General features: G+C 46.5%; 35 non-coding genes and 9 pseudogenes across 35 annotated transcripts; all 44 read right to left on the reverse strand.

The window, feature by feature from the left end:
- Positions 1 to 104: 104 nt before the first annotated feature.
- On the reverse strand, positions 105 to 223 carry LOC139615883 (5S ribosomal RNA). The gene has a single exon (XR_011687748.1). It is a non-coding gene; the product is annotated as a 5S ribosomal RNA (ribosomal RNA).
- Positions 224 to 495: 272 nt separating this feature from the next.
- Positions 496 to 614, reverse strand: LOC139616637 (5S ribosomal RNA). Its single transcript, XR_011688296.1, has one exon. It is a non-coding gene; the product is annotated as a 5S ribosomal RNA (ribosomal RNA).
- Positions 615 to 886: 272 nt separating this feature from the next.
- LOC139615818 (5S ribosomal RNA) lies at positions 887 to 1,005 on the reverse strand. The gene has a single exon (XR_011687686.1). It is a non-coding gene; the product is annotated as a 5S ribosomal RNA (ribosomal RNA).
- Positions 1,006 to 1,285: 280 nt separating this feature from the next.
- On the reverse strand, positions 1,286 to 1,394 carry LOC139616167 (5S ribosomal RNA; annotated as a pseudogene).
- A 272-nt stretch (positions 1,395 to 1,666) lies between these two features.
- On the reverse strand, positions 1,667 to 1,785 carry LOC139616638 (5S ribosomal RNA). The gene has a single exon (XR_011688297.1). It is a non-coding gene; the product is annotated as a 5S ribosomal RNA (ribosomal RNA).
- Positions 1,786 to 2,057: 272 nt separating this feature from the next.
- On the reverse strand, positions 2,058 to 2,176 carry LOC139615819 (5S ribosomal RNA). The gene has a single exon (XR_011687687.1). It is a non-coding gene; the product is annotated as a 5S ribosomal RNA (ribosomal RNA).
- A 280-nt stretch (positions 2,177 to 2,456) lies between these two features.
- Positions 2,457 to 2,575, reverse strand: LOC139616640 (5S ribosomal RNA). The gene has a single exon (XR_011688298.1). It is a non-coding gene; the product is annotated as a 5S ribosomal RNA (ribosomal RNA).
- A 272-nt stretch (positions 2,576 to 2,847) lies between these two features.
- On the reverse strand, positions 2,848 to 2,966 carry LOC139616641 (5S ribosomal RNA). The gene has a single exon (XR_011688299.1). It is a non-coding gene; the product is annotated as a 5S ribosomal RNA (ribosomal RNA).
- Positions 2,967 to 3,238: 272 nt separating this feature from the next.
- LOC139616168 (5S ribosomal RNA) lies at positions 3,239 to 3,347 on the reverse strand (annotated as a pseudogene).
- A 272-nt stretch (positions 3,348 to 3,619) lies between these two features.
- Positions 3,620 to 3,738, reverse strand: LOC139615727 (5S ribosomal RNA). The gene has a single exon (XR_011687601.1). It is a non-coding gene; the product is annotated as a 5S ribosomal RNA (ribosomal RNA).
- A 272-nt stretch (positions 3,739 to 4,010) lies between these two features.
- On the reverse strand, positions 4,011 to 4,119 carry LOC139616235 (5S ribosomal RNA; annotated as a pseudogene).
- Positions 4,120 to 4,399: 280 nt separating this feature from the next.
- LOC139615715 (5S ribosomal RNA) lies at positions 4,400 to 4,518 on the reverse strand. The gene has a single exon (XR_011687589.1). It is a non-coding gene; the product is annotated as a 5S ribosomal RNA (ribosomal RNA).
- Positions 4,519 to 4,790: 272 nt separating this feature from the next.
- Positions 4,791 to 4,909, reverse strand: LOC139615758 (5S ribosomal RNA). Its single transcript, XR_011687630.1, has one exon. It is a non-coding gene; the product is annotated as a 5S ribosomal RNA (ribosomal RNA).
- A 6,471-nt stretch (positions 4,910 to 11,380) lies between these two features.
- On the reverse strand, positions 11,381 to 11,499 carry LOC139616643 (5S ribosomal RNA). Its single transcript, XR_011688301.1, has one exon. It is a non-coding gene; the product is annotated as a 5S ribosomal RNA (ribosomal RNA).
- A 280-nt stretch (positions 11,500 to 11,779) lies between these two features.
- LOC139615820 (5S ribosomal RNA) lies at positions 11,780 to 11,898 on the reverse strand. Its single transcript, XR_011687688.1, has one exon. It is a non-coding gene; the product is annotated as a 5S ribosomal RNA (ribosomal RNA).
- Positions 11,899 to 12,170: 272 nt separating this feature from the next.
- On the reverse strand, positions 12,171 to 12,289 carry LOC139616026 (5S ribosomal RNA). Its single transcript, XR_011687889.1, has one exon. It is a non-coding gene; the product is annotated as a 5S ribosomal RNA (ribosomal RNA).
- A 272-nt stretch (positions 12,290 to 12,561) lies between these two features.
- LOC139615885 (5S ribosomal RNA) lies at positions 12,562 to 12,680 on the reverse strand. Its single transcript, XR_011687750.1, has one exon. It is a non-coding gene; the product is annotated as a 5S ribosomal RNA (ribosomal RNA).
- Positions 12,681 to 12,952: 272 nt separating this feature from the next.
- On the reverse strand, positions 12,953 to 13,071 carry LOC139616644 (5S ribosomal RNA). The gene has a single exon (XR_011688302.1). It is a non-coding gene; the product is annotated as a 5S ribosomal RNA (ribosomal RNA).
- A 280-nt stretch (positions 13,072 to 13,351) lies between these two features.
- Positions 13,352 to 13,460, reverse strand: LOC139616169 (5S ribosomal RNA; annotated as a pseudogene).
- Positions 13,461 to 13,732: 272 nt separating this feature from the next.
- On the reverse strand, positions 13,733 to 13,841 carry LOC139616236 (5S ribosomal RNA; annotated as a pseudogene).
- A 280-nt stretch (positions 13,842 to 14,121) lies between these two features.
- LOC139616645 (5S ribosomal RNA) lies at positions 14,122 to 14,240 on the reverse strand. Its single transcript, XR_011688303.1, has one exon. It is a non-coding gene; the product is annotated as a 5S ribosomal RNA (ribosomal RNA).
- A 272-nt stretch (positions 14,241 to 14,512) lies between these two features.
- On the reverse strand, positions 14,513 to 14,631 carry LOC139616646 (5S ribosomal RNA). The gene has a single exon (XR_011688304.1). It is a non-coding gene; the product is annotated as a 5S ribosomal RNA (ribosomal RNA).
- A 280-nt stretch (positions 14,632 to 14,911) lies between these two features.
- Positions 14,912 to 15,030, reverse strand: LOC139615821 (5S ribosomal RNA). The gene has a single exon (XR_011687689.1). It is a non-coding gene; the product is annotated as a 5S ribosomal RNA (ribosomal RNA).
- Positions 15,031 to 15,302: 272 nt separating this feature from the next.
- Positions 15,303 to 15,421, reverse strand: LOC139616647 (5S ribosomal RNA). The gene has a single exon (XR_011688305.1). It is a non-coding gene; the product is annotated as a 5S ribosomal RNA (ribosomal RNA).
- Positions 15,422 to 15,701: 280 nt separating this feature from the next.
- LOC139615822 (5S ribosomal RNA) lies at positions 15,702 to 15,820 on the reverse strand. The gene has a single exon (XR_011687690.1). It is a non-coding gene; the product is annotated as a 5S ribosomal RNA (ribosomal RNA).
- Positions 15,821 to 16,092: 272 nt separating this feature from the next.
- LOC139616648 (5S ribosomal RNA) lies at positions 16,093 to 16,211 on the reverse strand. The gene has a single exon (XR_011688306.1). It is a non-coding gene; the product is annotated as a 5S ribosomal RNA (ribosomal RNA).
- A 272-nt stretch (positions 16,212 to 16,483) lies between these two features.
- On the reverse strand, positions 16,484 to 16,602 carry LOC139616027 (5S ribosomal RNA). Its single transcript, XR_011687890.1, has one exon. It is a non-coding gene; the product is annotated as a 5S ribosomal RNA (ribosomal RNA).
- Positions 16,603 to 16,874: 272 nt separating this feature from the next.
- LOC139615886 (5S ribosomal RNA) lies at positions 16,875 to 16,993 on the reverse strand. The gene has a single exon (XR_011687751.1). It is a non-coding gene; the product is annotated as a 5S ribosomal RNA (ribosomal RNA).
- A 272-nt stretch (positions 16,994 to 17,265) lies between these two features.
- Positions 17,266 to 17,384, reverse strand: LOC139616649 (5S ribosomal RNA). The gene has a single exon (XR_011688307.1). It is a non-coding gene; the product is annotated as a 5S ribosomal RNA (ribosomal RNA).
- A 272-nt stretch (positions 17,385 to 17,656) lies between these two features.
- Positions 17,657 to 17,775, reverse strand: LOC139616650 (5S ribosomal RNA). The gene has a single exon (XR_011688308.1). It is a non-coding gene; the product is annotated as a 5S ribosomal RNA (ribosomal RNA).
- Positions 17,776 to 18,055: 280 nt separating this feature from the next.
- LOC139616651 (5S ribosomal RNA) lies at positions 18,056 to 18,174 on the reverse strand. The gene has a single exon (XR_011688309.1). It is a non-coding gene; the product is annotated as a 5S ribosomal RNA (ribosomal RNA).
- Positions 18,175 to 18,446: 272 nt separating this feature from the next.
- LOC139615600 (5S ribosomal RNA) lies at positions 18,447 to 18,565 on the reverse strand. The gene has a single exon (XR_011687480.1). It is a non-coding gene; the product is annotated as a 5S ribosomal RNA (ribosomal RNA).
- A 280-nt stretch (positions 18,566 to 18,845) lies between these two features.
- Positions 18,846 to 18,964, reverse strand: LOC139616652 (5S ribosomal RNA). Its single transcript, XR_011688310.1, has one exon. It is a non-coding gene; the product is annotated as a 5S ribosomal RNA (ribosomal RNA).
- Positions 18,965 to 19,236: 272 nt separating this feature from the next.
- LOC139616170 (5S ribosomal RNA) lies at positions 19,237 to 19,345 on the reverse strand (annotated as a pseudogene).
- A 272-nt stretch (positions 19,346 to 19,617) lies between these two features.
- On the reverse strand, positions 19,618 to 19,726 carry LOC139616237 (5S ribosomal RNA; annotated as a pseudogene).
- Positions 19,727 to 20,006: 280 nt separating this feature from the next.
- LOC139615716 (5S ribosomal RNA) lies at positions 20,007 to 20,125 on the reverse strand. The gene has a single exon (XR_011687590.1). It is a non-coding gene; the product is annotated as a 5S ribosomal RNA (ribosomal RNA).
- A 272-nt stretch (positions 20,126 to 20,397) lies between these two features.
- On the reverse strand, positions 20,398 to 20,516 carry LOC139615759 (5S ribosomal RNA). The gene has a single exon (XR_011687631.1). It is a non-coding gene; the product is annotated as a 5S ribosomal RNA (ribosomal RNA).
- Positions 20,517 to 20,796: 280 nt separating this feature from the next.
- On the reverse strand, positions 20,797 to 20,915 carry LOC139616654 (5S ribosomal RNA). The gene has a single exon (XR_011688312.1). It is a non-coding gene; the product is annotated as a 5S ribosomal RNA (ribosomal RNA).
- Positions 20,916 to 21,187: 272 nt separating this feature from the next.
- Positions 21,188 to 21,306, reverse strand: LOC139615914 (5S ribosomal RNA). Its single transcript, XR_011687777.1, has one exon. It is a non-coding gene; the product is annotated as a 5S ribosomal RNA (ribosomal RNA).
- A 272-nt stretch (positions 21,307 to 21,578) lies between these two features.
- LOC139615664 (5S ribosomal RNA) lies at positions 21,579 to 21,697 on the reverse strand. Its single transcript, XR_011687541.1, has one exon. It is a non-coding gene; the product is annotated as a 5S ribosomal RNA (ribosomal RNA).
- Positions 21,698 to 21,969: 272 nt separating this feature from the next.
- LOC139616238 (5S ribosomal RNA) lies at positions 21,970 to 22,078 on the reverse strand (annotated as a pseudogene).
- A 272-nt stretch (positions 22,079 to 22,350) lies between these two features.
- On the reverse strand, positions 22,351 to 22,459 carry LOC139616239 (5S ribosomal RNA; annotated as a pseudogene).
- Positions 22,460 to 22,739: 280 nt separating this feature from the next.
- On the reverse strand, positions 22,740 to 22,858 carry LOC139615717 (5S ribosomal RNA). The gene has a single exon (XR_011687591.1). It is a non-coding gene; the product is annotated as a 5S ribosomal RNA (ribosomal RNA).
- Positions 22,859 to 23,130: 272 nt separating this feature from the next.
- LOC139615760 (5S ribosomal RNA) lies at positions 23,131 to 23,249 on the reverse strand. Its single transcript, XR_011687632.1, has one exon. It is a non-coding gene; the product is annotated as a 5S ribosomal RNA (ribosomal RNA).
- Positions 23,250 to 27,894: the final 4,645 nt, after the last annotated feature.

The following is a 27,894-nucleotide window of genomic DNA, read 5'->3' on the forward strand; positions in this document are numbered from 1 at the left end:
TGAGCTGAACTGTCTGCACAGTGATTGACAGTTGAGCAGTGGCACAGTCAGTGCTGTTTACTGAAGCAGCAGCGTCCTCTGTTGTTTGCACAGAAAAGTGAAAAAGCTTACAGCACCTGGTATTCCCAGGCGGTCTTCCACCCAAGTACTAACCAGGCCCGACCCTGCTTAGCTTCCGAGATCGGACGAGATCGGGCGTGCTCAGGGTGGTATGGCCGTAAGCCGCAGAGCAAGTGACAACTACCCCCTTTATACATGATGATCCACACCATCACAGACATGGCTGTGTATGTCAAGCGCGGGTGTCTTTGCTCGACTTTCTTACTTTCTTTCTTTCTCTCAACTTGTCAACTGTGTAATGTGATAATATGAAAGTGTGGTTTGTGCACTGTGAGCTGAACTGTCTGCACAGTGATTGACAGTTGAGCAGTGGCACAGTCAGTGCTGTTTACTGAAGCAGCAGCGTCCTCTGTTGTTTGCACAGAAAAGTGAAAAAGCTTACAGCACCTGGTATTCCCAGGCGGTCTCCCATCCAAGTACTAACCAGGCCCGACCCTGCTTAGCTTCCGAGATCGGACGAGATCGGGCGTGCTCAGGGTGGTATGGCCGTAAGCCGCAGAGCAAGTGACAACTACCCCCTTTATACATGATGATCCACACCATCACAGACATGGCTGTGTATGTCAAGCGCGGGTGTCTTTGCTCGACTTTCTTTCTTTCTTTCTTTCTCTCAACTTGTCAACTGTGTAATGTGATAATATGAAAGTGTGGTTTGTGCACTGTGAGCTGAACTGTCTGCACAGTGATTGACAGTTGAGCAGTGGCACAGTCAGTGCTGTTTACTGAAGCAGCAGCGTCCTCTGTTGTTTGCACAGAAAAGTGAAAAAGCTTACAGCACCTGGTATTCCCAGGCGGTCTCCCATCCAAGTACTAACCAGGCCCGACCCTGCTTAGCTTCCGAGATCGGACGAGATCAGGCGTGCTCAGGGTGGTATGGCCGTAAGCCGCAGAGCAAGTGACAACTACCCCCTTTATACATGATGATCCACACCATCACAGACATGGCTGTGTATGTCAAGCGCGGGTGTCTTTGCTTGACTTTCTTTCTTTCTTTCTTTCTCTCAACTTGTCAACTTGTCAACTGTGTAATGTGATAATATGAAAGTGTGGTTTGTGCACTGTGAGCTGAACTGTCTGCACAGTGATTGACAGTTGAGCAGTGGCACAGTCAGTGCTGTTTACTGAAGCAGCAGCGTCCTCTGTTGTTTGCACAGAAAAGTGAAAAAGCTTACAGCACCTGGTATTCCCAGGCGGTCTCCCATCCAAGTACTAACCAGGCCCGACCCTGCTTAGCTTCCGAGATCGGGCGTGCTCAGGGTGGTATGGCCGTAAGCCGCAGAGCAAGTGACAACTACCCCCTTTATACATGATGATCCACACCATCACAGACATGGCTGTGTATGTCAAGCGCGGGTGTCTTTGCTCGACTTTCTTTCTTTCTTTCTTTCTCTCAACTTGTCAACTGTGTAATGTGATAATATGAAAGTGTGGTTTGTGCACTGTGAGCTGAACTGTCTGCACAGTGATTGACAGTTGAGCAGTGGCACAGTCAGTGCTGTTTACTGAAGCAGCAGCGTCCTCTGTTGTTTGCACAGAAAAGTGAAAAAGCTTACAGCACCTGGTATTCCCAGGCGGTCTCCCATCCAAGTACTAACCAGGCCCGACCCTGCTTAGCTTCCGAGATCGGACGAGATCGGGCGTGCTCAGGGTGGTATGGCCGTAAGCCGCAGAGCAAGTGACAACTACCCCCTTTATACATGATGATCCACACCATCACAGACATGGCTGTGTATGTCAAGCGCGGGTGTCTTTGCTCGACTTTCTTTCTTTCTTTCTTTCTCTCAACTTGTCAACTGTGTAATGTGATAATATGAAAGTGTGGTTTGTGCACTGTGAGCTGAACTGTCTGCACAGTGATTGACAGTTGAGCAGTGGCACAGTCAGTGCTGTTTACTGAAGCAGCAGCGTCCTCTGTTGTTTGCACAGAAAAGTGAAAAAGCTTACAGCACCTGGTATTCCCAGGCGGTCTCCCATCCAAGTACTAACCAGGCCCGACCCTGCTTAGCTTCCGAGATCGGACGAGATCAGGCGTGCTCAGGGTGGTATGGCCGTAAGCCGCAGAGCAAGTGACAACTACCCCCTTTATACATGATGATCCACACCATCACAGACATGGCTGTGTATGTCAAGCGCGGGTGTCTTTGCTTGACTTTCTTTCTTTCTTTCTTTCTCTCAACTTGTCAACTTGTCAACTGTGTAATGTGATAATATGAAAGTGTGGTTTGTGCACTGTGAGCTGAACTGTCTGCACAGTGATTGACAGTTGAGCAGTGGCACAGTCAGTGCTGTTTACTGAAGCAGCAGCGTCCTCTGTTGTTTGCACAGAAAAGTGAAAAAGCTTACAGCACCTGGTATTCCCAGGCGGTCTCCCATCCAAGTACTAACCAGGCCCGACCCTGCTTAGCTTCCGAGATCGGACGAGATCGGGCGTGCTCAGGGTGGTATGGCCGTAAGCCGCAGAGAAAGTGACAACTACCCCCTTTATACATGATGATCCACACCATCACAGACATGGCTGTGTATGTCAAGCGCGGGTGTCTTTGCTCGACTTTCTTTCTTTCTTTCTTTCTCTCAACTTGTCAACTGTGTAATGTGATAATATGAAAGTGTGGTTTGTGCACTGTGAGCTGAACTGTCTGCACAGTGATTGACAGTTGAGCAGTGGCACAGTCAGTGCTGTTTACTGAAGCAGCAGCGTCCTCTGTTGTTTGCACAGAAAAGTGAAAAAGCTTACAGCACCTGGTATTCCCAGGCGGTCTCCCATCCAAGTACTAACCAGGCCCGACCCTGCTTAGCTTCCGAGATCGGACGAGATCGGGCGTGCTCAGGGTGGTATGGCCGTAAGCCGCAGAGAAAGTGACAACTACCCCCTTTATACATGATGATCCACACCATCACAGACATGGCTGTGTATGTCAAGCGCGGGTGTCTTTGCTCGACTTTCTTTCTTTCTTTCTTTCTCTCAACTTGTCAACTGTGTAATGTTATAATATGAAAGTGTGGTTTGTGCACTGTGAGCTGAACTGTCTGCACAGTGACTGCCAGTTGAGCAGTGGCACAGTCAGTGCTGTTTACTGAAGCAGCAGCGTCCTCTGTTGTTTGCACAGAAAAGTGAAAAAGCTTACAGCACCTGGTATTCCCAGGCGGTCTCCCATCCAAGTACTAACCAGGCCCGACCCTGCTTAGCTTCCGAGATCGGGCGTGCTCAGGGTGGTATGGCCGTAAGCCGCAGAGCAAGTGACAACTACCCCCTTTATACATGATGATCCACACCATCACAGACATGGCTGTGTATGTCAAGCGCAGGTGTCTTTGCTTGACTTTCTTTCTTTCTTTCTTTCTCTCAACTTGTCAACTGTGTAATGTGATAATATGAAAGTGTGGTTTGTGCACTGTGAGCTGAACTGTCTGCACAGTGATTGACAGTTGAGCAGTGGCACAGTCAGTGCTGTTTACTGAAGCAGCAGCGTCCTCTGTTGTTTGCACAGAAAAGTGAAAAAGCTTACAGCACCTGGTATTCCCAAGCGGTCTCCCATCCAAGTACTAACCAGGCCCGACCCTGCTTAGCTTCCGAGATCGGACGAGATCGGGCGTGCTCAGGGTGGTATGGCCGTAAGCCGCAGAGCAAGTGACAACTACCCCCTTTATACATGATGATCCACACCATCACAGACATGGCTGTGTATGTCAAGCGCGGGTGTCTTTGCTCGACTTTCTTTCTTTCTTTCTTTCTCTCAACTTGTCAACTGTGTAATGTGATAATATGAAAGTGTGGTTTGTGCACTGTGAGCTGAACTGTCTGCACAGTGACTGCCAGTTGAGCAGTGGCACAGTCAGTGCTGTTTACTGAAGCAGCAGCGTCCTCTGTTGTTTGCACAGAAAAGTGAAAAAGCTTACAGCACCTGGTATTCCCAGGCGGTCTCCCATTCAAGTACTAACCAGGCCCGACCCTGCTTAGCTTCCGAGATCGGGCGTGCTCAGGGTGGTATGGCCGTAAGCCGCAGAGCAAGTCAAAACTACCCCCTTTATACATGATGATCCACACCATCACAGACATGGCTGTGTATGTCAAGCGCGGGTGTCTTTGCTTGACTTTCTTTCTTTCTTTCTTTCTCTCAACTTGTCAACTTGTCAACTGTGTAATGTGATAATATGAAAGTGTGGTTTGTGCACTGTGAGCTGAACTGTCTGCACAGTGATTGACAGTTGAGCAGTGGCACAGTCAGTGCTGTTTACTGAAGCAGCAGCGTCCTCTGTTGTTTGCACAGAAAAGTGAAAAAGCTTACAGCACCTGGTATTCCCAGGCGGTCTCCCACCCAAGTACTAACCAGGCCCGACCCTGCTTAGCTTCCGAGATCGGACGAGATCGGGCGTGCTCAGGGTGGTATGGCCGTAAGCCGCAGAGCAAGTGACAACTACCCCCTTTATACATGATGATCCACACCATCACAGACATGGCTGTGTATGTCAAGCGCGGGTGTCTTTGCTCGACTTTCTTTCTTTCTTTCTTTCTCTCAACTTGTCAACTGTGTAATGTGATAATATGAAAGTGTGGTTTGTGCACTGTGAGCTGAACTGTCTGCACAGTGATTGACAGTTGAGCAGTGGCACAGTCAGTGCTGTTTACTGAAGCAGCAGCGTCCTCTGTTGTTTGCACAGAAAAGTGAAAAAGCTTACAGCACCTGGTATTCCCAGGCGGTCTCCCATTCAAGTACTAACCAGGCCCGACCCTGCTTAGCTTCCGAGATCGGACGAGATCGGGCGTGCTCAGGGTGGTATGGCCGTAAGCCGCAGAGCAAGTGACAACTACCCCCTTTATACATGATGATCCACACCATCACAGACATGGCTGTGTATGTCAAGCGCGGGTGTCTTTGCTTGACTTTCTTTCTTTCTTTCTTTCTCTCAACTTGTCAACTTGTCAACTGTGTAATGTGATAATATGAAAGTGTGGTTTGTGCACTGTGAGCTGAACTGTCTGCACAGTGATTGACAGTTGAGCAGTGGCACAGTCAGTGCTGTTTACTGAAGCAGCAGCGTCCTCTGTTGTTTGCACAGAAAAGTGAAAAAGCTTACAGCACCTGGTATTCCCAGGCGGTCTCCCATCCAAGTACTAACCAGGCCCGACCCTGCTTAGCTTCCGAGATCGGACGAGATCGGGCGTGCTTTTTTTTTTTCTCTTTTATTATCAAAAAATTCAAATTTTTACATCATTCAATCTTATTCTCAACATGTAAACTCGGACAGTGAAAGCTAAAGTATGCAGTGATTTATGCTTTTTTTTTTTTTAAAACCCATATTTACATTATATTTACAAACACCAAAGAAAGAAACAACGAAAAATCAGTGCAGTCTCCACGCCCCCAGGAGAGATTCACATTAACTTTCTATGAAGACTGGATCTCCCTCCAATACAGTGAACTGAAGGGTACCGGTGTCCACATTTAAACCCAAAGAAAGAAAGAAACAACAACACCAAAAGGAGAAAAAACCAAACTAAAATGAAATACATTAAAATAAAATGGACTATAATGGCATGATGAAATAAAATACCCTGCTGGAACCAGATAGAACACAAATCAACCAGCAAGGAAGACCAACATTCTGAAGAGACATAATGACACTACTTAAAAAGCAAAACTTAGCACATTGTCTCCTGTTATTCTCACAAGTTTTGCTTTGTCTAAGAAGATTTTTTCAAATTTCTGTTTGTCTGCTTTTTGCATTGTCCGTATATGAAGTTTTATTGAGTTTGTGAAGATCTTCCACCTGTTGGTTTGTCTGTTATCATAGAGTGCATAGTTCCTGGCTGTATAGATTGTGTGTCTGGCGAAGGCAAGGATGATATTGATGAGTTCATTGTTAATTCCTTTTCTCTTTTCCGTTAGTCCAAATAGCAGAGTCCACTGCCAGTCCGTTGTGTTGGAAATCCTGAGTTCACAGCACATTTCCAGGAGTTCTTTGACCTGCTCAGAGAAAGGAATGCAGACGGGACAATGCAGGAGGAGATGCTCTAAATCCTCCTCCTGCTCTTGACAAACAGTACAGTCTCTTCCGTACATGTTTTTGTTAATCTGGTGCAGAATGACGCCTGTGAAGATCCTCCTGTGCCTTATTTTGTAATCTGTGTTAGTGCATTGTGGGTTACTGTAACAAGGACTTATGTTGTGCCAAATTGTAGACGTGTTTTTGAATGGGAATGCTTTCTTCCAGGTTATTTCTGAGGTGGGCCTCCGTGTGGCCTTTTTTAGCAACATAGTGTACCATGTTTTAGATTTTATTTCTTGCATGCTTTTGGTGTGTGCACCAGTCCACAGGAGGAAATCCAGGGTGTCATCCTGCACCTTACAAACAGAGTTTTTGTGGGCTTGTTTCCATTCAGGAGGCATGTTCTTTTCCATTTCCTCACACACCTGTTGTATGTACTGTTTTTTCCCCTTGCACCCTTTGTCCCTCAAAGCAGTCATTATTTTTTCACTGTCTATTTTACCCTTTCCATTCATTATGTCCCCTAATGTTTGCAGCCCTGCTGCCACCAGGAAGCCATATGAGAGGGAGGTGCCCCTACAAGTGAGCTCTGGATTGTGGAGGATGGGGAGCTTCAGTAACTGTGACCTATTGGAGACCTTTGTCTTGAGGAGTGGCCGTGCCAGCTCCCAGGCTTCAAGGATCTCTCTTTCAAACGGTTGGAGATGTGAGTACTGTTTCTTGGGTAGAATTTGGCAGAGGTTGTGTCTGCCACAGTGACCTAAGGAGGTTATTGTTTTTTGCAGGTAATCTTGCCATGGATGATTTTTAGAATTTTGCAAGGCTTTTTTGATTGTTTGAATTCTGAAGACATGTTTCTTTGTTGCAATATCAATTAGTTTTAGACCTCCTTCTTTATAGTCATTGATTATTGTCCTGTGTGCTATTAGATTTCTTTTGCTTCTCCAGAGAAACGTGGAGATGCTGTTATTTATGCTGGTTTGGATGTGTCCGGGTATGTCGTAGACTGCCAGTATGTGGTTTAGCTGTGAGAGCACAAGGGAGTTGGCTACGACCACCTTGCCTCTCAGTGTGAGCCCCCTCATCCTCCACAGTGCCAGCGTGCTGCTTATTTTTCCCAGCGCCTCCCTCCACGTTTTGTCTCTGGCTTTGTCCTGGTTTTTCCCCAGGTGCACTCCCAGGACCTTGACACTCTCTCCTGCCTCCCTGAACTGCCATCTGCCTGGTGACCGCACCACCTCGCCACAGTACATGATTTCTGATTTGTTAAAGTTGACTTTTGCCCCTGATGCTTTGCTGTATGTTTCAATATGAACTAAAACCTTGTCTATGCTGTCCTCATCCTGTGTCATTATGTTAGTATCATCCGCAAACTGTGCTATTTTGTGTTCTTTCCCTGCTGGTGATGTTATACCTTTAATTTGCTTGTCCTTCCTGATTAACATTCCGAGGGGTTCGGCCACCAGGCTGTATAACAGGGAGGAGAGGGGACAGCCTTGCCTTATTGATCTTTGAATCCGAAAAGTGTCTGATAATTGCCCATTGCATTTGACTTTACTGTTTGCATTGCTGTATAGTAATTGTATCCAATTTGTGAAGTTATTGCCGAAACCAAATTTTGCCAGTACTGCCCAGAGGAAATTGTGTTCGACTCTGTCAAATGCTTTGTTGAAGTCCACACCCAGATAGATTCCACCCTGTTTTGTCATGTGATTTATTGTTTCTTTAACTGACAGAATTGTGTCTGTGATGTCTCGCCCCGGAATGCCGTAAGCTTGAGACCAGTTGATGATGGAAGAAATGACTGATTTTAACCTGTTTGCCAATATCTTGGTGAGAATTTTGTAATCTGTGTTTAATAAACTGATTGGTCTGTAATTCTCCAGCAAGGCTTTGTCCCCTCTGTTCTTGTATACAACAGTTATTAGTCCAAGTGTCAAGGTCCTGGGAGTTCGACCTCCATTTTGCATATGGTTATACATTGTGAGTAGGATCGGAGCCAACCTGAGTTTAAAAGCTTGATAAAACTCAGCTGACAGCCCATCTGTGCCTGGACTTTTGTTCTTCCCCAGTTCTCCTATTGCCATCTCCACCTCCTGTAAGGTAAGTGGAGCATCACACCACTCTCTGTCCTCTTTAGACAATTTACTTTCAATACTCTCCATAGCTCCCTCCATACTTTCTGGTTTTATGTTACAACTTGTGAATAACTGTTTATAATATGTTTGTACTGTTTCTAAAAGATTTACTGCATCTGTTATTATTTCACCTTTCTCATTTTTCAATTCTTTTATGAATGTTTTGCTTTGCTTCCTTTTTTCTAGACCCAAGAAATAGGCAGTACATTTTTCTCCTTCTGTGATATGCTTCGCCTTGCTCCTGATTATTGCTCCCTTGCACCTTTTCATTTCCAAGTGATCTAATTGAGATTTTAAACATATATATTTACTGACATCATAATTTGGTTCTTCTTCAATCTTCTCTAATTCTCTCCTTACCTGTTCTCTGATTTCTTCCTCTTCTCTGTTTTCTATCCATCTCTTTTGTTTGCAATAATTAATACATGCTTTTTTGATTCTTAACTTAGCTCCTTCCCACCACTCTATCACATCTTCTGTGTTCAATATTTCTTCAGTCATTGCTTCTAACAGATTATTCATTTTTCTTCTAAATTTCTCATCTTCAATGCAACTATTGTTTAAGCACCACAAGCCTCCATTTCTAAACTCTCCTGTTTTCCCCATTCTTATTTCTAGCAGAGAGTGGTCACTCCAGCTGTTGGGTATGTATCTTGCACTTTTTAACTGAGACACCACTGCTGGAGTGCCTAAGCATAGATCAATTCTTGACTGCTTCAACTTCCCTTCAACTACTTGTCTCCTTGAGAACTCTCTTTTGTTTGGCTGTAACACTCTCCATATCTCTGTCAGGTTATTATCATTCATGGTTTCATACAGTATTTTCCTGCTGGCATCCTCCTTAAATACATTATTTGCTGAGATATCCATTTTGTTTAAAACAACATTGAAGTCCCCTATTATCACACAATTCGTTTTACACCATTTTGTTATTTGTTTGAAAAATATTTTCCTGTTTTTTTCCTCATTTGAAGCATATACATTTATAATCCTTTGTTTTTCCCCCCCTCTTTCCACATCTATTACAATCATCCTGCCTTCAGCGTCTTTATGCACACAGTCCGTTTTTTCAAAGCTGTTTTCTTTGCATAAGATGGCCACTCCTCTCGCTAAATCTGTCCCATTAGCATACATGACCGACCCTCTCCACAGCGCTTTAACAAAACTGATGGCGCTTTCATCCCATCTTGTCTCTTGTAAACATAAGATATCACATTTGACAGACCCAAGAATGCATTCAATTTTCCCTCTGCTGCGGAGCCCACGGGCATTGAGCGAGAGAATAACTGTCATGGAGAGGGTGAGCTGCAAAAATGAGAGATTTGCTATCATATCTGATTTTTTGCCTTACTTTTTTTGCTTTTTTTCGCCTGCCTCTCTGTATTTTGCCTTTTTCTGATTTGCGTGATCTGTGTGAGGTCCATGTCGGATTCCGAGTCAGCCATTTGGGGAGCTGCTGGCGGTGCGCTCTTCGCCGAGCGCGGAGCGCAGAGCGGAGCGCTTTGCGGAGCGTCCGTTTCAGCCTGAGAGGCGGCGGTTAATAGTGATTTTTCCAGAGCAGGGAGATCGGCGGGTCCGAGAGCTTTTCCCAGTCCCGTCCCCGCCTCAGTGTGCTCTCTTTGGCCGCAGGGCAGACTCATACTAGCGCTCTCGATGTCAGAATCACACCACTGCGCGCTCACCAAGCTCTCGTCTGCCTGCGGCTCTGCGCTGGGACTCCTCGTCTCACCAGCTCCCGCCGCCTCACTGAAACACTCCATCTCCGCCTCCTCAGCTTCGCACTCACTCCCCTCCTGACCTGACTCAGACCCTTCACGGACCTCCTCTGATTCACTGTTCCTACAGACACAGTTTTCCATATTGTTGTGGCATAGCTCACACCTCTCCTCGACTTTTACGCATTCTCTCGCGTAATGCCCCTGGACTCCGCATTTATGACAGGTGAATTCCGGGCATTCTCTGAGGATGTGCCCTGGCTGAATACAAATTCTACACACCTTAACCTGCCTGTCATGAATCACCCTGAAGTATTCCGGCCCCGTGGCCGTTTGAAACCGAGCCGAATAAGGAAGAGACTGTACCGTTTCATTAAACTTTACTTTCACGTACCTGGTCCCGTCTGCGATTCTCGTTCCCGGCCACATTCTTCTCTTAATCTGTGATGTGGCCGACACTCCCCAGCCATGTAGTTTCTGCAGTATTTCCTCGTCCGTAATGTACGCCGGCAGCCCCAGGAATGACACCACCAGCTCGTCATTTGTCAGCTCCTTCCCCAGCACACTCGTTGCTCCGATCCTGAAGCCGTCCAGCAGCCTTTGTTTCCCAGACGTGTTCGTCATCGTGATCTCGTATCTCTTGTTACCAATGCATCTGCATGCAATTAGTCCCCCGCACAGCTCTCTCACACACTTCATTAGCTCCATCGTTGTTACATTGTCATCTCCGTTTAGCTCAATCTGGATCGTTAAATCTTTTTCATAAGCCGTTTTCGTTCCTGCTGTCTGTGTTTTCGCCGTTACCGTTTCGTTTAGTCCGTTTTCCTTTCTCAAAGTGTTTGTAAACTGTCCATTAGTCCTGGCCGCCATTTTGTCCATCCGTAGTTTAAACCCACAAACGGGTTCAAAAAAAAAGAGGGAAAAGAAAAAGCTGTAATCCCCCCAAACAGCGTTAAAGCTGTTGGGGGAATGAAAACACACAAAAACCACAGTCGCTCAAACACTAAAACACGCTCATTCACACAAATAATAACTCGAAAAAAAAACACTCGCTCGCTCGCTCGCTCTCTCTCGCTCACTTCCTATCTCTCAACTGCCGTGCAACCTGTCATGCGTGATGCGTGCTCAGGGTGGTATGGCCGTAAGCCGCAGAGAAAGTGACAACTACCCCCTTTATACATGATGATCCACACCATCACAGACATGGCTGTGTATGTCAAGCGCGGGTGTCTTTGCTCGACTTTCTTTCTTTCTTTCTTTCTCTCAACTTGTCAACTGTGTAATGTGATAATATGAAAGTGTGGTTTGTGCACTGTGAGCTGAACTGTCTGCACAGTGATTGACAGTTGAGCAGTGGCACAGTCAGTGCTGTTTACTGAAGCAGCAGCGTCCTCTGTTGTTTGCACAGAAAAGTGAAAAAGCTTACAGCACCTGGTATTCCCAGGCGGTCTCCCATCCAAGTACTAACCAGGCCCGACCCTGCTTAGCTTCCGAGATCGGACGAGATCGGGCGTGCTCAGGGTGGTATGGCCGTAAGCCGCAGAGAAAGTGACAACTACCCCCTTTATACATGATGATCCACACCATCACAGACATGGCTGTGTATGTCAAGCGCGGGTGTCTTTGCTCGACTTTCTTTCTTTCTTTCTTTCTCTCAACTTGTCAACTTGTCAACTGTGTAATGTGATAATATGAAAGTGTGGTTTGTGCACTGTGAGCTGAACTGTCTGCACAGTGATTGACAGTTGAGCAGTGGCACAGTCAGTGCTGTTTACTGAAGCAGCAGCGTCCTCTGTTGTTTGCACAGAAAAGTGAAAAAGCTTACAGCACCTGGTATTCCCAGGCGGTCTCCCATCCAAGTACTAACCAGGCCCGACCCTGCTTAGCTTCCGAGATCGGACGAGATCAGGCGTGCTCAGGGTGGTATGGCCGTAAGCCGCAGAGAAAGTGACAACTACCCCCTTTATACATGATGATCCACACCATCACAGACATGGCTGTGTATGTCAAGCGCGGGTGTCTTTGCTCGACTTTCTTTCTTTCTTTCTTTCTCTCAACTTGTCAACTGTGTAATGTGATAATATGAAAGTGTGGTTTGTGCACTGTGAGCTGAACTGTCTGCACAGTGATTGACAGTTGAGCAGCGGCACAGTCAGTGCTGTTTACTGAAGCAGCAGCGTCCTCTGTTGTTTGCACAGAAAAGTGAAAAAGCTTACAGCACCTGGTATTCCCAGGCGGTCTCCCATCCAAGTACTAACCAGGCCCGACCCTGCTTAGCTTCCTAGATCGGACGAGATCGGGCGTGCTCAGGGTGGTATGGCCGTAAGCCGCAGAGAAAGTGACAACTACCCCCTTTATACATGATGATCCACACCATCACAGACATGGCTGTGTATGTCAAGCGCGGGTGTCTTTGCTCGACTTTCTTTCTTTCTTTCTTTCTCTCAACTTGTCAACTGTGTAATGTGATAATATGAAAGTGTGGTTTGTGCACTGTGAGCTGAACTGTCTGCACAGTGATTGACAGTTGAGCAGTGGCACAGTCAGTGCTGTTTACTGAAGCAGCAGCGTCCTCTGTTGTTTGCACAGAAAAGTGAAAAAGCTTACAGCACCTGGTATTCCCAGGCGGTCTTCCACCCAAGTACTAACCAGGCCCGACCCTGCTTAGCTTCCGAGATCGGACGAGATCGGGCGTGCTCAGGGTGGTATGGCCGTAAGCCGCAGAGCAAGTGACAACTACCCCCTTTATACATGATGATCCACACCATCACAGACATGGCTGTGTATGTCAAGCGCGGGTGTCTTTGCTCGACTTTCTTTCTTTCTTTCTTTCTCTCAACTTGTCAACTGTGTAATGTGATAATATGAAAGTGTGGTTTGTGCACTGTGAGCTGAACTGTCTGCACAGTGATTGACAGTTGAGCAGTGGCACAGTCAGTGCTGTTTACTGAAGCAGCAGCGTCCTCTGTTGTTTGCACAGAAAAGTGAAAAAGCTTACAGCACCTGGTATTCCCAGGCGGTCTCCCATCCAAGTACTAACCAGGCCCGACCCTGCTTAGCTTCCGAGATCGGACGAGATCGGGCGTGCTCAGGGTGGTATGGCCGTAAGCCGCAGAGCAAGTGACAACTACCCCCTTTATACATGATGATCCACACCATCACAGACATGGCTGTGTATGTCAAGCGCGGGTGTCTTTGCTTGACTTTCTTTCTTTCTTTCTTTCTCTCAACTTGTCAACTTGTCAACTGTGTAATGTGATAATATGAAAGTGTGGTTTGTGCACTGTGAGCTGAACTGTCTGCACAGTGATTGACAGTTGAGCAGTGGCACAGTCAGTGCTGTTTACTGAAGCAGCAGCGTCCTCTGTTGTTTGCACAGAAAAGTGAAAAAGCTTACAGCACCTGGTATTCCCAGGCGGTCTCCCATCCAAGTACTAACCAGGCCCGACCCTGCTTAGCTTCCGAGATCGGGCGTGCTCAGGGTGGTATGGCCGTAAGCCGCAGAGCAAGTGACAACTACCCCCTTTATACATGATGATCCACACCATCACAGACATGGCTGTGTATGTCAAGCGCGGGTGTCTTTGCTCGACTTTCTTTCTTTCTTTCTTTCTCTCAACTTGTCAACTGTGTAATGTGATAATATGAAAGTGTGGTTTGTGCACTGTGAGCTGAACTGTCTGCACAGTGACTGCCAGTTGAGCAGTGGCACAGTCAGTGCTGTTTACTGAAGCAGCAGCGTCCTCTGTTGTTTGCACAGAAAAGTGAAAAAGCTTACAGCACCTGGTATTCCCAGGCGGTCTCCCATTCAAGTACTAACCAGGCCCGACCCTGCTTAGCTTCCGAGATCGGGCGTGCTCAGGGTGGTATGGCCGTAAGCCGCAGAGCAAGTCAAAACTACCCCCTTTATACATGATGATCCACACCATCACAGACATGGCTGTGTATGTCAAGCGCGGGTGTCTTTGCTTGACTTTCTTTCTTTCTTTCTTTCTCTCAACTTGTCAACTTGTCAACTGTGTAATGTGATAATATGAAAGTGTGGTTTGTGCACTGTGAGCTGAACTGTCTGCACAGTGATTGACAGTTGAGCAGTGGCACAGTCAGTGCTGTTTACTGAAGCAGCAGCGTCCTCTGTTGTTTGCACAGAAAAGTGAAAAAGCTTACAGCACCTGGTATTCCCAGGCGGTCTCCCATCCAAGTACTAACCAGGCCCGACCCTGCTTAGCTTCCGAGATCGGACGAGATCGGGCGTGCTCAGGGTGGTATGGCCGTAAGCCGCAGAGAAAGTGACAACTACCCCCTTTATACATGATGATCCACACCATCACAGACATGGCTGTGTATGTCAAGCGCGGGTGTCTTTGCTCGACTTTCTTTCTTTCTTTCTTTCTCTCAACTTGTCAACTGTGTAATGTGATAATATGAAAGTGTGGTTTGTGCACTGTGAGCTGAACTGTCTGCACAGTGATTGACAGTTGAGCAGTGGCACAGTCAGTGCTGTTTACTGAAGCAGCAGCGTCCTCTGTTGTTTGCACAGAAAAGTGAAAAAGCTTACAGCACCTGGTATTCCCAGGCGGTCTCCCATCCAAGTACTAACCAGGCCCGACCCTGCTTAGCTTCCGAGATCGGACGAGATCGGGCGTGCTCAGGGTGGTATGGCCGTAAGCCGCAGAGAAAGTGACAACTACCCCCTTTATACATGATGATCCACACCATCACAGACATGGCTGTGTATGTCAAGCGCGGGTGTCTTTGCTCGACTTTCTTTCTTTCTTTCTTTCTCTCAACTTGTCAACTTGTCAACTGTGTAATGTGATAATATGAAAGTGTGGTTTGTGCACTGTGAGCTGAACTGTCTGCACAGTGATTGACAGTTGAGCAGTGGCACAGTCAGTGCTGTTTACTGAAGCAGCAGCGTCCTCTGTTGTTTGCACAGAAAAGTGAAAAAGCTTACAGCACCTGGTATTCCCAGGCGGTCTCCCATCCAAGTACTAACCAGGCCCGACCCTGCTTAGCTTCCGAGATCGGACGAGATCAGGCGTGCTCAGGGTGGTATGGCCGTAAGCCGCAGAGAAAGTGACAACTACCCCCTTTATACATGATGATCCACACCATCACAGACATGGCTGTGTATGTCAAGCGCGGGTGTCTTTGCTCGACTTTCTTTCTTTCTTTCTTTCTCTCAACTTGTCAACTGTGTAATGTTATAATATGAAAGTGTGGTTTGTGCACTGTGAGCTGAACTGTCTGCACAGTGACTGCCAGTTGAGCAGTGGCACAGTCAGTGCTGTTTACTGAAGCAGCAGCGTCCTCTGTTGTTTGCACAGAAAAGTGAAAAAGCTTACAGCACCTGGTATTCCCAGGCGGTCTCCCATCCAAGTACTAACCAGGCCCGACCCTGCTTAGCTTCCGAGATCGGACGAGATCGGGCGTGCTCAGGGTGGTATGGCCGTAAGCCGCAGAGAAAGTGACAACTACCCCCTTTATACATGATGATCCACACCATCACAGACATGGCTGTGTATGTCAAGCGCGGGTGTCTTTGCTCGACTTTCTTTCTTTCTTTCTTTCTCTCAACTTGTCAACTTGTCAACTGTGTAATGTGATAATATGAAAGTGTGGTTTGTGCACTGTGAGCTGAACTGTCTGCACAGTGATTGACAGTTGAGCAGTGGCACAGTCAGTGCTGTTTACTGAAGCAGCAGCGTCCTCTGTTGTTTGCACAGAAAAGTGAAAAAGCTTACAGCACCTGGTATTCCCAGGCGGTCTCCCATCCAAGTACTAACCAGGCCCGACCCTGCTTAGCTTCCGAGATCGGACGAGATCAGGCGTGCTCAGGGTGGTATGGCCGTAAGCCGCAGAGAAAGTGACAACTACCCCCTTTATACATGATGATCCACACCATCACAGACATGGCTGTGTATGTCAAGCGCGGGTGTCTTTGCTCGACTTTCTTTCTTTCTTTCTTTCTCTCAACTTGTCAACTGTGTAATGTTATAATATGAAAGTGTGGTTTGTGCACTGTGAGCTGAACTGTCTGCACAGTGACTGCCAGTTGAGCAGTGGCACAGTCAGTGCTGTTTACTGAAGCAGCAGCGTCCTCTGTTGTTTGCACAGAAAAGTGAAAAAGCTTACAGCACCTGGTATTCCCAGGCGGTCTCCCATCCAAGTACTAACCAGGCCCGACCCTGCTTAGCTTCCGAGATCGGACGAGATCGGGCGTGCTCAGGGTGGTATGGCCGTAAGCCGCAGAGAAAGTGACAACTACCCCCTTTATACATGATGATCCACACCATCACAGACATGGCTGTGTATGTCAAGCGCGGGTGTCTTTGCTCGACTTTCTTTCTTTCTTTCTTTCTCTCAACTTGTCAACTGTGTAATGTGATAATATGAAAGTGTGGTTTGTGCACTGTGAGCTGAACTGTCTGCACAGTGATTGACAGTTGAGCAGCGGCACAGTCAGTGCTGTTTACTGAAGCAGCAGCGTCCTCTGTTGTTTGCACAGAAAAGTGAAAAAGCTTACAGCACCTGGTATTCCCAGGCGGTCTCCCATCCAAGTACTAACCAGGCCCGACCCTGCTTAGCTTCCTAGATCGGACGAGATCGGGCGTGCTCAGGGTGGTATGGCCGTAAGCCGCAGAGAAAGTGACAACTACCCCCTTTATACATGATGATCCACACCATCACAGACATGGCTGTGTATGTCAAGCGCGGGTGTCTTTGCTCGACTTTCTTTCTTTCTTTCTTTCTCTCAACTTGTCAACTGTGTAATGTGATAATATGAAAGTGTGGTTTGTGCACTGTGAGCTGAACTGTCTGCACAGTGATTGACAGTTGAGCAGTGGCACAGTCAGTGCTGTTTACTGAAGCAGCAGCGTCCTCTGTTGTTTGCACAGAAAAGTGAAAAAGCTTACAGCACCTGGTATTCCCAGGCGGTCTTCCACCCAAGTACTAACCAGGCCCGACCCTGCTTAGCTTCCGAGATCGGACGAGATCGGGCGTGCTCAGGGTGGTATGGCCGTAAGCCGCAGAGCAAGTGACAACTACCCCCTTTATACATGATGATCCACACCATCACAGACATGGCTGTGTATGTCAAGCGCGGGTGTCTTTGCTCGACTTTCTTTCTTTCTTTCTTTCTCTCAACTTGTCAACTGTGTAATGTGATAATATGAAAGTGTGGTTTGTGCACTGTGAGCTGAACTGTCTGCACAGTGATTGACAGTTGAGCAGTGGCACAGTCAGTGCTGTTTACTGAAGCAGCAGCGTCCTCTGTTGTTTGCACAGAAAAGTGAAAAAGCTTACAGCACCTGGTATTCCCAGGCGGTCTCCCATCCAAGTACTAACCAGGCCCGACCCTGCTTAGCTTCCGAGATCGGACGAGATCGGGCGTGCTCAGGGTGGTATGGCCGTAAGCTGCAGAGCAAGTGACAACTACCCCCTTTATACATGATGATCCACACCATCACAGACATGGCTGTGTATGTCAAGCGCGGGTGTCTTTGCTCGACTTTCTTTCTTTCTTTCTTTCTCTCAACTTGTCAACTGTGTAATGTGATAATATGAAAGTGTGGTTTGTGCACTGTGAGCTGAACTGTCTGCACAGTGATTGACAGTTGAGCAGTGGCACAGTCAGTGCTGTTTACTGAAGCAGCAGCGTCCTCTGTTGTTTGCACAGAAAAGTGAAAAAGCTTACAGCACCTGGTATTCCCAGGCGGTCTCCCATCCAAGTACTAACCAGGCCCGACCCTGCTTAGCTTCCGAGATCGGACGAGATCGGGCGTGCTCAGGGTGGTATGGCCGTAAGCCGCAGAGCAAGTGACAACTACCCCCTTTATACATGATGATCCACACCATCACAGACATGGCTGTGTATGTCAAGCGCGGGTGTCTTTGCTTGACTTTCTTTCTTTCTTTCTTTCTCTCAACTTGTCAACTTGTCAACTGTGTAATGTGATAATATGAAAGTGTGGTTTGTGCACTGTGAGCTGAACTGTCTGCACAGTGATTGACAGTTGAGCAGTGGCACAGTCAGTGCTGTTTACTGAAGCAGCAGCGTCCTCTGTTGTTTGCACAGAAAAGTGAAAAAGCTTACAGCACCTGGTATTCCCAGGCGGTCTCCCATCCAAGTACTAACCAGGCCCGACCCTGCTTAGCTTCCGAGATCGGACGAGATCGGGCGTGCTCAGGGTGGTATGGCCGTAAGCCGCAGAGAAAGTGACAACTACCCCCTTTATACATGATGATCCACACCATCACAGACATGGCTGTGTATGTCAAGCGCGGGTGTCTTTGCTCGACTTTCTTTCTTTCTTTCTTTCTCTCAACTTGTCAACTGTGTAATGTGATAATATGAAAGTGTGGTTTGTGCACTGTGAGCTGAACTGTCTGCACAGTGATTGACAGTTGAGCAGTGGCACAGTCAGTGCTGTTTACTGAAGCAGCAGCGTCCTCTGTTGTTTGCACAGAAAAGTGAAAAAGCTTACAGCACCTGGTATTCCCAGGCGGTCTCCCATCCAAGTACTAACCAGGCCCGACCCTGCTTAGCTTCCGAGATCGGACGAGATCGGGCGTGCTCAGGGTGGTATGGCTGTAAGCCGCAGAGCAAGTGACAACTACCCCCTTTATACATGATGATCCACACCATCACAGACATGGCTGTGTATGTCAAGCGCGGGTGTCTTTGCTTGACTTTCTTTCTTTCTTTCTTTCTCTCAACTTGTCAACTTGTCAACTGTGTAATGTGATAATATGAAAGTGTGGTTTGTGCACTGTGAGCTGAACTGTCTGCACAGTGATTGACAGTTGAGCAGTGGCACAGTCAGTGCTGTTTACTGAAGCAGCAGCGTCCTCTGTTGTTTGCACAGAAAAGTGAAAAAGCTTACAGCACCTGGTATTCCCAGGCGGTCTCCCATCCAAGTACTAACCAGGCCCGACCCTGCTTAGCTTCCGAGATCGGACGAGATCGGGCGTGCTCAGGGTGGTATGGCCGTAAGCCGCAGAGAAAGTGACAACTACCCCCTTTATACATGATGATCCACACCATCACAGACATGGCTGTGTATGTCAAGCGCGGGTGTCTTTGCTCGACTTTCTTTCTTTCTTTCTTTCTCTCAACTTGTCAACTGTGTAATGTTATAATATGAAAGTGTGGTTTGTGCACTGTGAGCTGAACTGTCTGCACAGTGACTGCCAGTTGAGCAGTGGCACAGTCAGTGCTGTTTACTGAAGCAGCAGCGTCCTCTGTTGTTTGCACAGAAAAGTGAAAAAGCTTACAGCACCTGGTATTCCCAGGCGGTCTCCCATCCAAGTACTAACCAGGCCCGACCCTGCTTAGCTTCCGAGATCGGGCGTGCTCAGGGTGGTATGGCCGTAAGCCGCAGAGCAAGTGACAACTACCCCCTTTATACATGATGATCCACACCATCACAGACATGGCTGTGTATGTCAAGCGCGGGTGTCTTTGCTCGACTTTCTTTCTTTCTTTCTTTCTCTCAACTTGTCAACTGTGTAATGTGATAATATGAAAGTGTGGTTTGTGCACTGTGAGCTGAACTGTCTGCACAGTGACTGCCAGTTGAGCAGTGGCACAGTCAGTGCTGTTTACTGAAGCAGCAGCGTCCTCTGTTGTTTGCACAGAAAAGTGAAAAAGCTTACAGCACCTGGTATTCCCAGGCGGTCTCCCATTCAAGTACTAACCAGGCCCGACCCTGCTTAGCTTCCGAGATCGGGCGTGCTCAGGGTGGTATGGCCGTAAGCCGCAGAGCAAGTCACAACTACCCCCTTTATACATGATGATCCACACCATCACAGACATGGCTGTGTATGTCAAGCGCGGGTGTCTTTGCTTGACTTTCTTTCTTTCTTTCTTTCTCTCAACTTGTCAACTTGTCAACTGTGTAATGTGATAATATGAAAGTGTGGTTTGTGCACTGTGAGCTGAACTGTCTGCACAGTGATTGACAGTTGAGCAGTGGCACAGTCAGTGCTGTTTACTGAAGCAGCAGCGTCCTCTGTTGTTTGCACAGAAAAGTGAAAAAGCTTACAGCACCTGGTATTCCCAGGCGGTCTCCCACCCAAGTACTAACCAGGCCCGACCCTGCTTAGCTTCCGAGATCGGACGAGATCGGGCGTGCTCAGGGTGGTATGGCCGTAAGCCGCAGAGCAAGTGACAACTACCCCCTTTATACATGATGATCCACACCATCACAGACATGGCTGTGTATGTCAAGCGCGGGTGTCTTTGCTCGACTTTCTTTCTTTCTTTCTTTCTCTCAACTTGTCAACTGTGTAATGTGATAATATGAAAGTGTGGTTTGTGCACTGTGAGCTGAACTGTCTGCACAGTGATTGACAGTTGAGCAGTGGCACAGTCAGTGCTGTTTACTGAAGCAGCAGCGTCCTCTGTTGTTTGCACAGAAAAGTGAAAAAGCTTACAGCACCTGGTATTCCCAGGCGGTCTCCCATTCAAGTACTAACCAGGCCCGACCCTGCTTAGCTTCCGAGATCGGACGAGATCGGGCGTGCTCAGGGTGGTATGGCCGTAAGCCGCAGAGCAAGTGACAACTACCCCCTTTATACAAGATGATCCACACCATCACAGACATGGCTGTGTATGTCAAGCGCGGGTGTCTTTGCTCGACTTTCTTTCTTTCTTTCTTTCTCTCAACTTGTCAACTTGTCAACTGTGTAATGTGAAAATATGAAAGTGTGGTTTGTGCACTGTGAGCTGAACTGTCTGCACAGTGATTGACAGTTGAGCAGTGGCACAGTCAGTGCTGTTTACTGAAGCAGCAGCGTCCTCTGTTGTTTGCACAGAAAAGTGAAAAAGCTTACAGCACCTGGTATTCCCAGGCGGTCTCCCATCCAAGTACTAACCAGGCCCGACCCTGCTTAGCTTCCGAGATCGGACGAGATCGGGCGTGCTCAGGGTGGTATGGCCGTAAGCCGCAGAGCAAGTGACAACTACCCCCTTTATACATGATGATCCACACCATCACAGACATGGCTGTGTATGTCAAGCGCGGGTGTCTTTGCTCGACTTTCTTTCTTTCTTTCTTTCTCTCAACTTGTCAACTGTGTAATGTGATAATATGAAAGTGTGGTTTGTGCACTGTGAGCTGAACTGTCTGCACAGTGATTGACAGTTGAGCAGTGGCACAGTCAGTGCTGTTTACTGAAGCAGCAGCGTCCTCTGTTGTTTGCACAGAAAAGTGAAAAAGCTTACAGCACCTGGTATTCCCAGGCGGTCTCCCATCCAAGTACTAACCAGGCCCGACCCTGCTTAACTTCCGAGATCGAACGAGATCGGGCGTGCTCAGGGTGGTATGGCCGTAAGCCGCAGAGCAAGTGACAACTACCCCCTTTATACATGATGATCCACACCATCACAGACATGGCTGTGTATGTCAAGCGCGGGTGTCTTTGCTCGACTTTCTTTCTTTCTTTCTTTCTCTCAACTTGTCAACTGTGTAATGTGATAATATGAAAGTGTGGTTTGTGCACTGTGAGCTGAACTGTCTGCACAGTGATTGACAGTTGAGCAGTGGCACAGTCAGTGCTGTTTACTGAAGCAGCAGCGTCCTCTGTTGTTTGCACAGAAAAGTGAAAAAGCTTACAGCACCTGGTATTCCCAGGCGGTCTCCCATCCAAGTACTAACCAGGCCCGACCCTGCTTAGCTTCCGAGATCTGACGAGATCGGGCGTGCTCAGGGTGGTATGGCCGTAAGCCGCAGAGCAAGTGACAACTACCCCCTTTATACATGATGATCCACACCATCACAGACATGGCTGTGTATGTCAAGCGCGGGTGTCTTTGCTCGACTTTCTTTCTTTCTTTCTTTCTCTCAACTTGTCAACTGTGTAATGTTATAATATGAAAGTGTGGTTTGTGCACTGTGAGCTGAACTGTCTGCACAGTGACTGCCAGTTGAGCAGTGGCACAGTCAGTGCTGTTTACTGAAGCAGCAGCGTCCTCTGTTGTTTGCACAGAAAAGTGAAAAAGCTTACAGCACCTGGTATTCCCAGGCGGTCTCCCATTCAAGTACTAACCAGGCCCGACCCTGCTTAGCTTCCGAGATCGGGCGTGCTCAGGGTGGTATGGCCGTAAGCCGCAGAGCAAGTGACAACTACCCCCTTTATACATGATGATCCACACCATCACAGACATGGCTGTGTATGTCAAGCGCGGGTGTCTTTGCTCGACTTTCTTTCTTTCTTTCTTTCTCTCAACTTGTCAACTGTGTAATGTTATAATATGAAAGTGTGGTTTGTGCACTGTGAGCTGAACTGTCTGCACAGTGACTGCCAGTTGAGCAGTGGCACAGTCAGTGCTGTTTACTGAAGCAGCAGCGTCCTCTGTTGTTTGCACAGAAAAGTGAAAAAGCTTACAGCACCTGGTATTCCCAGGCGGTCTCCCATTCAAGTACTAACCAGGCCCGACCCTGCTTAGCTTCCGAGATCGGGCGTGCTCAGGGTGGTATGGCCGTAAGCCGCAGAGCAAGTCACAACTACCCCCTTTATACATGATGATCCACACCATCACAGACATGGCTGTGTATGTCAAGCGCGGGTGTCTTTGCTTGACTTTCTTTCTTTCTTTCTTTCTCTCAACTTGTCAACTTGTCAACTGTGTAATGTGATAATATGAAAGTGTGGTTTGTGCACTGTGAGCTGAACTGTCTGCACAGTGATTGACAGTTGAGCAGTGGCACAGTCAGTGCTGTTTACTGAAGCAGCAGCGTCCTCTGTTGTTTGCACAGAAAAGTGAAAAAGCTTACAGCACCTGGTATTCCCAGGCGGTCTCCCACCCAAGTACTAACCAGGCCCGACCCTGCTTAGCTTCCGAGATCGGACGAGATCGGGCGTGCTCAGGGTGGTATGGCCGTAAGCCGCAGAGCAAGTGACAACTACCCCCTTTATACATGATGATCCACACCATCACAGACATGGCTGTGTATGTCAAGCGCGGGTGTCTTTGCTCGACTTTCTTTCTTTCTTTCTTTCTCTCAACTTGTCAACTGTGTAATGTGATAATATGAAAGTGTGGTTTGTGCACTGTGAGCTGAACTGTCTGCACAGTGATTGACAGTTGAGCAGTGGCACAGTCAGTGCTGTTTACTGAAGCAGCAGCGTCCTCTGTTGTTTGCACAGAAAAGTGAAAAAGCTTACAGCACCTGGTATTCCCAGGCGGTCTCCCATTCAAGTACTAACCAGGCCCGACCCTGCTTAGCTTCCGAGATCGGACGAGATCGGGCGTGCTCAGGGTGGTATGGCCGTAAGCCGCAGAGCAAGTGACAACTACCCCCTTTATACAAGATGATCCACACCATCACAGACATGGCTGTGTATGTCAAGCGCGGGTGTCTTTGCTCGACTTTCTTTCTTTCTTTCTTTCTCTCAACTTGTCAACTTGTCAACTGTGTAATGTGAAAATATGAAAGTGTGGTTTGTGCACTGTGAGCTGAACTGTCTGCACAGTGATTGACAGTTGAGCAGTGGCACAGTCAGTGCTGTTTACTGAAGCAGCAGCGTCCTCTGTTGTCTGCACAGAAAAGTGAAAAACCTTACAGCACCTGGTATTCCCAGGCGGTCTCCCATCCAAGTACTAACCAGGCCCGACCCTGCTTAGCTTCCGAGATCGGACGAGATCGGGCGTGCTTTTTTTTTTTCTCTTTTATTATCAAAAAATTCAAATTTTTACATCATTCAATCTTATTCTCAACATGTAAACTCGGACAGTGAAAGCTAAAGTATGCAGTGATTTATGCTTTTTTTTTTTTTAAAACCCATATTTACATTATATTTACAAACACCAAAGAAAGAAACAACGAAAAATCAGTGCAGTCTCCACGCCCCCAGGAGAGATTCACATTAACTTTCTATGAAGACTGGATCTCCCTCCAATACAGTGAACTGAAGGGTACCGGTGTCCACATTTAAACCCAAAGAAAGAAAGAAACAACAACACCAAAAGGAGAAAAAACCAAACTAAAATGAAATACATTAAAATAAAATGGACTATAATGGCATGATGAAATAAAATACCCTGCTGGAACCAGATAGAACACAAATCAACCAGCAAGGAAGACCAACATTCTGAAGAGACATAATGACACTACTTAAAAAGCAAAACTTAGCACATTGTCTCCTGTTATTCTCACAAGTTTTGCTTTGTCTAAGAAGATTTTTTCAAATTTCTGTTTGTCTGCTTTTTGCATTGTCCGTATATGAAGTTTTATTGAGTTTGTGAAGATCTTCCACCTGTTGGTTTGTCTGTTATCATAGAGTGCATAGTTCCTGGCTGTATAGATTGTGTGTCTGGCGAAGGCAAGGATGATATTGATGAGTTCATTGTTAATTCCTTTTCTCTTTTCCGTTAGTCCAAATAGCAGAGTCCACTGCCAGTCCGTTGTGTTGGAAATCCTGAGTTCACAGCACATTTCCAGGAGTTCTTTGACCTGCTCAGAGAAAGGAATGCAGACGGGACAATGCAGGAGGAGATGCTCTAAATCCTCCTCCTGCTCTTGACAAACAGTACAGTCTCTTCCGTACATGTTTTTGTTAATCTGGTGCAGAATGACGCCTGTGAAGATCCTCCTGTGCCTTATTTTGTAATCTGTGTTAGTGCATTGTGGGTTACTGTAACAAGGACTTATGTTGTGCCAAATTGTAGACGTGTTTTTGAATGGGAATGCTTTCTTCCAGGTTATTTCTGAGGTGGGCCTCCGTGTGGCCTTTTTTAGCAACATAGTGTACCATGTTTTAGATTTTATTTCTTGCATGCTTTTGGTGTGTGCACCAGTCCACAGGAGGAAATCCAGGGTGTCATCCTGCACCTTACAAACAGAGTTTTTGTGGGCTTGTTTCCATTCAGGAGGCATGTTCTTTTCCATTTCCTCACACACCTGTTGTATGTACTGTTTTTTCCCCTTGCACCCTTTGTCCCTCAAAGCAGTCATTATTTTTTCACTGTCTATTTTACCCTTTCCATTCATTATGTCCCCTAATGTTTGCAGCCCTGCTGCCACCAGGAAGCCATATGAGAGGGAGGTGCCCCTACAAGTGAGCTCTGGATTGTGGAGGATGGGGAGCTTCAGTAACTGTGACCTATTGGAGACCTTTGTCTTGAGGAGTGGCCGTGCCAGCTCCCAGGCTTCAAGGATCTCTCTTTCAAACGGTTGGAGATGTGAGTACTGTTTCTTGGGTAGAATTTGGCAGAGGTTGTGTCTGCCACAGTGACCTAAGGAGGTTATTGTTTTTTGCAGGTAATCTTGCCATGGATGATTTTTAGAATTTTGCAAGGCTTTTTTGATTGTTTGAATTCTGAAGACATGTTTCTTTGTTGCAATATCAATTAGTTTTAGACCTCCTTCTTTATAGTCATTGATTATTGTCCTGTGTGCTATTAGATTTCTTTTGCTTCTCCAGAGAAACGTGGAGATGCTGTTATTTATGCTGGTTTGGATGTGTCCGGGTATGTCGTAGACTGCCAGTATGTGGTTTAGCTGTGAGAGCACAAGGGAGTTGGCTACGACCACCTTGCCTCTCAGTGTGAGCCCCCTCATCCTCCACAGTGCCAGCGTGCTGCTTATTTTTCCCAGCGCCTCCCTCCACGTTTTGTCTCTGGCTTTGTCCTGGTTTTTCCCCAGGTGCACTCCCAGGACCTTGACACTCTCTCCTGCCTCCCTGAACTGCCATCTGCCTGGTGACCGCACCACCTCGCCACAGTACATGATTTCTGATTTGTTAAAGTTGACTTTTGCCCCTGATGCTTTGCTGTATGTTTCAATATGAACTAAAACCTTGTCTATGCTGTCCTCATCCTGTGTCATTATGTTAGTATCATCCGCAAACTGTGCTATTTTGTGTTCTTTCCCTGCTGGTGATGTTATACCTTTAATTTGCTTGTCCTTCCTGATTAACATTCCGAGGGGTTCGGCCACCAGGCTGTATAACAGGGAGGAGAGGGGACAGCCTTGCCTTATTGATCTTTGAATCCGAAAAGTGTCTGATAATTGCCCATTGCATTTGACTTTACTGTTTGCATTGCTGTATAGTAATTGTATCCAATTTGTGAAGTTATTGCCGAAACCAAATTTTGCCAGTACTGCCCAGAGGAAATTGTGTTCGACTCTGTCAAATGCTTTGTTGAAGTCCACACCCAGATAGATTCCACCCTGTTTTGTCATGTGATTTATTGTTTCTTTAACTGACAGAATTGTGTCTGTGATGTCTCGCCCCGGAATGCCGTAAGCTTGAGACCAGTTGATGATGGAAGAAATGACTGATTTTAACCTGTTTGCCAATATCTTGGTGAGAATTTTGTAATCTGTGTTTAATAAACTGATTGGTCTGTAATTCTCCAGCAAGGCTTTGTCCCCTCTGTTCTTGTATACAACAGTTATTAGTCCAAGTGTCAAGGTCCTGGGAGTTCGACCTCCATTTTGCATATGGTTATACATTGTGAGTAGGATCGGAGCCAACCTGAGTTTAAAAGCTTGATAAAACTCAGCTGACAGCCCATCTGTGCCTGGACTTTTGTTCTTCCCCAGTTCTCCTATTGCCATCTCCACCTCCTGTAAGGTAAGTGGAGCATCACACCACTCTCTGTCCTCTTTAGACAATTTACTTTCAATACTCTCCATAGCTCCCTCCATACTTTCTGGTTTTATGTTACAACTTGTGAATAACTGTTTATAATATGTTTGTACTGTTTCTAAAAGATTTACTGCATCTGTTATTATTTCACCTTTCTCATTTTTCAATTCTTTTATGAATGTTTTGCTTTGCTTCCTTTTTTCTAGACCCAAGAAATAGGCAGTACATTTTTCTCCTTCTGTGATATGCTTCGCCTTGCTCCTGATTATTGCTCCCTTGCACCTTTTCATTTCCAAGTGATCTAATTGAGATTTTAAACATATATATTTACTGACATCATAATTTGGTTCTTCTTCAATCTTCTCTAATTCTCTCCTTACCTGTTCTCTGATTTCTTCCTCTTCTCTGTTTTCTATCCATCTCTTTTGTTTGCAATAATTAATACATGCTTTTTTGATTCTTAACTTAGCTCCTTCCCACCACTCTATCACATCTTCTGTGTTCAATATTTCTTCAGTCATTGCTTCTAACAGATTATTCATTTTTCTTCTAAATTTCTCATCTTCAATGCAACTATTGTTTAAGCACCACAAGCCTCCATTTCTAAACTCTCCTGTTTTCCCCATTCTTATTTCTAGCAGAGAGTGGTCACTCCAGCTGTTGGGTATGTATCTTGCACTTTTTAACTGAGACACCACTGCTGGAGTGCCTAAGCATAGATCAATTCTTGACTGCTTCAACTTCCCTTCAACTACTTGTCTCCTTGAGAACTCTCTTTTGTTTGGCTGTAACACTCTCCATATCTCTGTCAGGTTATTATCATTCATGGTTTCATACAGTATTTTCCTGCTGGCATCCTCCTTAAATACATTATTTGCTGAGATATCCATTTTGTTTAAAACAACATTGAAGTCCCCTATTATCACACAATTCGTTTTACACCATTTTGTTATTTGTTTGAAAAATATTTTCCTGTTTTTTTCCTCATTTGAAGCATATACATTTATAATCCTTTGTTTTTCCCCCCCTCTTTCCACATCTATTACAATCATCCTGCCTTCAGCGTCTTTATGCACACAGTCCGTTTTTTCAAAGCTGTTTTCTTTGCATAAGATGGCCACTCCTCTCGCTAAATCTGTCCCATTAGCATACATGACCGACCCTCTCCACAGCGCTTTAACAAAACTGATGGCGCTTTCATCCCATCTTGTCTCTTGTAAACATAAGATATCACATTTGACAGACCCAAGAATGCATTCAATTTTCCCTCTGCTGCGGAGCCCACGGGCATTGAGCGAGAGAATAACTGTCATGGAGAGGGTGAGCTG

Source organism: Trachinotus anak, unplaced genomic scaffold (genome assembly GCF_046630095.1).
Source record: "Trachinotus anak isolate AG129_WGS33_773 ecotype Australia unplaced genomic scaffold, CSIRO_AGI_Tana_v1 ptg000056l, whole genome shotgun sequence".
Taxonomy (NCBI): domain Eukaryota; kingdom Metazoa; phylum Chordata; class Actinopteri; order Carangiformes; family Carangidae; genus Trachinotus; species Trachinotus anak.